Source organism: Callospermophilus lateralis, chromosome 2 (genome assembly GCF_048772815.1).
Source record: "Callospermophilus lateralis isolate mCalLat2 chromosome 2, mCalLat2.hap1, whole genome shotgun sequence".
In the NCBI taxonomy this organism is placed as follows: Eukaryota; Metazoa; Chordata; class Mammalia; order Rodentia; family Sciuridae; genus Callospermophilus; species Callospermophilus lateralis.
Genome location: NC_135306.1, coordinates 195,305,355 through 195,310,350, shown reverse-complemented (window position 1 = coordinate 195,310,350; position 4,996 = coordinate 195,305,355). Strand labels below are relative to the sequence as shown.

General features: G+C 35.1%; 1 pseudogene; it reads left to right on the top strand.

The window, feature by feature from the left end:
• The first annotated feature begins 2,628 nt into the window (after nt 1–2,628).
• On the top strand, nt 2,629–3,551 carry LOC143391718 (olfactory receptor 4S2-like; annotated as a pseudogene).
• Nucleotides 3,552–4,996: the final 1,445 nt, after the last annotated feature.

Below are 4,996 nucleotides of genomic sequence, written 5' to 3'. Positions count from 1 at the left end.
TGGATTCATTTTCACTGCTTTAGTTGATATTCTGTATTGTGCTATATTATTATTTCAAAATGTGTGTATTTCTTATCCTATCAATGAACATTTGACTCCAATGAACACTATATGGTGGACAATTTTGAACATATATCCTACAAGGGCAATTCATAGGCTGTAGATTACTTGAGTATTTGATTTTATAAAATACTATAATTTATATCCACCAGAGATCCAGAAATACAATTTAGCTTATGTGGCAAAAAAGGAGACCTGGAATATTTAAGAACTGACTTATACACTGAAAGAGAGGATTAAGTAGAAAAGTGTTCTATTTTTTCTTGTCATTGTTTTAAATGGAAAGCAGACAAATAATGTCATCCACAAAATAACCTAAGCTAATATTTTTCAATGTCAATTTCAAAATATCAATTCTTAGTCATTATATTCTACCATATTAGAATGCAGTATCTTGAACACTAAAATAGACTGATACCCTGAGGAAAATATTTTCCTTAAGGCATAAAGACTTCCTACTTTTTATTAAATATTATTAAAATATGTGATGAAGAAAGTTAAATAGGATATATGTAGGTGTTTATAAATGAGAAATAGATTTATAAAAAATTTAATCTATGTTCCCATATCTACATTATAGATGACTTGAAGAAGTTAGCAGAGGCATAATAATGAAGAATCTCAGGTTATTTTATGAAAACTTATAGTTCCTTTTATTTTGAATATAACCTGGCCTCACAACCTACCCAAATAAAATAAAATCTCCCAGGCCTTGTGCGTGCTAGGCAAGCACTCTACCAAGTGAGCTATATCCCCAGCCCCCATATGTACTATTTTAAAAATGATAATGAGATATAACATCATTTGTCAGCTCAGTAAATAAATGAACTTCCAGAACTTTGAGTCCTAAATGAACTCAACAGCATCTAAGGGCAAACTGTATTTTCAGTTAATTTATCTTATAAGAAAAATTCCTTAAATTGAAGAGTTAAAAAAAAAGATTTAAAAAAGTTAATAAAAAAGATTTACATTTACATGATGGTCTCTGGGGTGGCATTGGACCACCCAGCAACCCCCAATCTTGAACACATACTTCTTGCTTGCAGTTCTCAGAATAATTGGAATGTGCTGAAATGGAACATTTTGAGCTAAGTACTTCGAATCTAGATTACCTCAGGTTTGTTCTTGTTCTTTTTTTTTTTTTTTTTTTTTTTAATGTCTGAAAACACTTTCATCCTGCTAGGTAAATATCTGCTATGGTATAGTACCTAGAGAAGACTACTTTGGGGGTCCCTCAGCTGTAGTTCAACAAGCGACACAGGTAAGATCCCATCTGCCCTGCACAGCTTTACTAAGCCTCTACAACCAGCTTGCTGTGAATCCTGGGATTTTACTGCGCCTTGCTGGCATCTGGGATTAGCAAGGTCTCTTTAATTAACTTCTTTCTTGGGTATTCTGTCTCACCAGACCCAGGTAATTGGTAAAAATTGCAGTCAGAGGAACAGTAGGCTGGTGCATTTGGATTCCTCTTTCTGGTGGTTGGCATAGTGATGATATTGCTACCTGCCATTCAGTAGGTGTCCCCCCTGGGATTGGTAGCCAGTGCAATGAATCTGCTTCAAAACATTCATCCTATATTTAAAAACCTACTGTGATATGTTAGAAATTTGATAAAGGTTTTACATGCCAACTGTTTGTTTAGGGTGTCATTTCTTGGGATCATGAGCTATCCAAATGATAATGATGTATTCTTTAGATCAGCCCTATTTACAGTAACTTAGAACCCTAGCCCCTGCTCTGGCTTGTGAATTGAGGAAAGGAAAAGAGCATTTCCCAAGGTGTATGGCAATCTGAGGTCAATAGCTTCTTCCAAGATGGATTCTTGGTCTCCCAGGCTGATGTAATTTTTTAATTATTCAAAAAGTTGCTGCCAAACCATTTCCACACTAACAGGCACTGTTGTTTATAAATTCCCCAGTGATAATTCCAGCAACCAATGTCTTTTTGGCAAGAAGCTTTGAAACTGAATTCTACTACTGGCCCCAATTCTCTCACCAAAGTCGGTGTTCTCTGAAGTCATTATGTCAGCAAACTTTGCAAGGTGTTTCTGCCTGGGGGTGGGGGTTCACCTATAGTGATCAGGCAAGGTAATATTCAGAAGGGACCATGTTCACTTCTAGGATCCAAGTAAGGGAAACTTAATCAGACATACAGTTAACACCATATTCAGAGTTCTTCTGAATGGTGATTTAATCTTTTTTATAGAAAGAGAATTCAGTGAATTTTTATACACAAATAATATTAACATGAATATCCAAGATAAACTCTTGATAAAATATGTGATTTTGCTAACATTTAGATGTGATTTATTTCTGTAGACTTTGTTTCTTCATATGACATGAATAAATTGGATATATTATAGAGGAAAAATGATCAGAATAGAGGCACTTTAACTAGTCTAGGGATGCATGCCAGTCAGTAGTCAGTACTGATTGTTCCATTTTTAGCTACTGTGATCATTCACTTATTCTGAGTTAGAAATAAATGCTGATTGTCTTTCTGTTTTTTTTTCCAGATGATATATTTATTTTGAGAAGTTGACCTGCTGGATACATTCCATGAAAAAAATTAAACAGTGTAACTGGACTCATTTTCCAGGGCCTTTTTCAGCCCCCAGAGGTTGAAGAAGTCTGTTTTGGGGTGTTCTCGTTCTTCTACACAGTCATTGCTCTGGGAATCCTCCTCATCATGCTGACCATTTTCATGTGGAATCTGTTGAAAACACCCATGTACTTCTTCCTCAACTTCTTGTCATTGATGGGCATTTGTTTCCCCTTCTGTCACAGCACCAAGATGATTGTTGACATGTTAGCAAAGAACAAAACTATCTCTTTTGTGGGGTGCATGCTGTAAGTCCTTGGGGTGTATTTCTTTGGTGGCACTGGAACCTTCATCCTTATAATAATGGTTTGTGACCGTTATGTGGCCATCTGAAGCACTATATGACCATCATGGACAGGGAGAGGTGCAGTAAATATTGTTGGGGACCTGGGTAAGTGGATTCTTCCATTCTGTTATCCAAGTGGCTCTGGTAGTCCACCTAGCCTTTTGTGGACCCAATGAGATTTATCACTACTTTTGTGATGTCATCCCTGTGCTCAAACTTGCTTGCATACAAATTTATATTATCAGTGTCATTGTGACAGCCCACAGTGGTACCATCACTCTGGGGAGTTTTGTATTTTTACTCATTTCCTATAGTGTCTTTCTGGTGTCTCTGAGAAAGTAGTCAGCAGAAGGAAGGCACACAGCTCTGTACACCTATGGAGCCCACATTGCTGTGGTCATCATTTTTTTTTTTTTTTGGTCCTTGTGTGTTCGCATACAAGCGCCCTAATGTTAACTTCTAGGAGGATAACATAGTGGCTGTATTTTACACCATTATCACTCCCATGCTAATTCCTATGATTTATACAACAAGAAATACAGAAGTAAATAATACTATGAAGAAACCATGGGGCAAGAAGGTGTTTTGGACCAGTTACAAATAAATGGTTGGGAGTAATAATTTAAGCTGAATGATCTTAAATTTTGTCACGCTTGCTTATATATAGTTCACAATGAACAAAATAATGACACGACTAGATTTTCAGAAGAACAAATGACAGAAAAACATATTGTTAAAAACTAGAATATCACTCATCATTACTCAATATTAATTTTGTTATTTCTTAATCAAATGCTTTTCTAAAATATCAAGACTAAAGAAATCTTACTAAGCACAGAATCTCAGCATCATTATCTTATCCTCAATTTTATCTTTGCTATTTTCTTTATATGATTTTAAAACCTACCCTGAGATACTTGAAGTTGTTTACAGAGTTAAGAAGTTTTCTGGTATGTATTAAGCAATTAACAGGTACTTAATTTTTGAATAGATATCTGGAAAACATGACAAAGTAGCTAATGCATTTTGATAGCAGTCCTACAAAACACAATCACATTTCATTACAGTAATCTTGGAGTGGCTGCAGAGGTGTGAACAACATACCAAAATAATAAAACTAAGCTTAAAGACAAAAGATTGGTTATTTATTTCGACTGGACTTTCTTATCTTATTCCACCTGTGTGTTCTCAAAAGACTTATACCAGACAAATATGTTTTTTTCTTAAGCTAAATTCTTGTGCCCTAATGATAGATTTCTCTTTCACATGAACCATGCATGACCTGAGATTTTTTTTTTTTTTTTTTGAGTGTGTGTGTGTGGATATTGTATCTCCAATTGTCTCTCTGCTTCACTGTAATATCCAGCAGTGTAACAGTATACACACTGGCTCTTCCTACATTTGTGTTAGTAGTTGAGAGAGGGGTGGAACTATCACTCATGGATATCTGAGGGTTGTAGCTCAGCTGTAGAGTGCTTGCCTAGCATGAGTGGGACACTGGGTTCAATTCTCAGCAACACATATGAATAAATTAAAATAAAGGCCTCTCAAAAAATAAAATATTAAGAAACAAGAGTGATAGCTGATGTTGGTGTATTCATAGAATTAAAAACAGAGATATCTGGATTAGAATTTATAATAAATTTATAAACCATGCTCTAGAAACATATGATCCATTGTTATGGTCCAAGATTAGACATTGTAGGCAATAGATCTCTTTTTCCCCTAGATCAAGTTACCAAACCGGGCTGATAAATAAAATCACTTTGCAATTTTTCAGACCCAATTAAGCTAGGATTAGGGGTCTTACAAATATTTGTGTTCTGAGTAATTATTTCTAGTAGTTTTCATACAGTTGATAGAATATCTGAAAACTTGCACTTAGATTTGATGATTTTGATATTCCTAGAATCAGGAAATTTGGACTGTCCCCAGTTTGAAGAAGTATGATCAATAAGAGCTTTTTATTTTATTAATACACAACCATAGCACTGACTGCCAGACTGATGTTGTTATACTATCGCTCTAAAGAAATGGGAAATTATGACT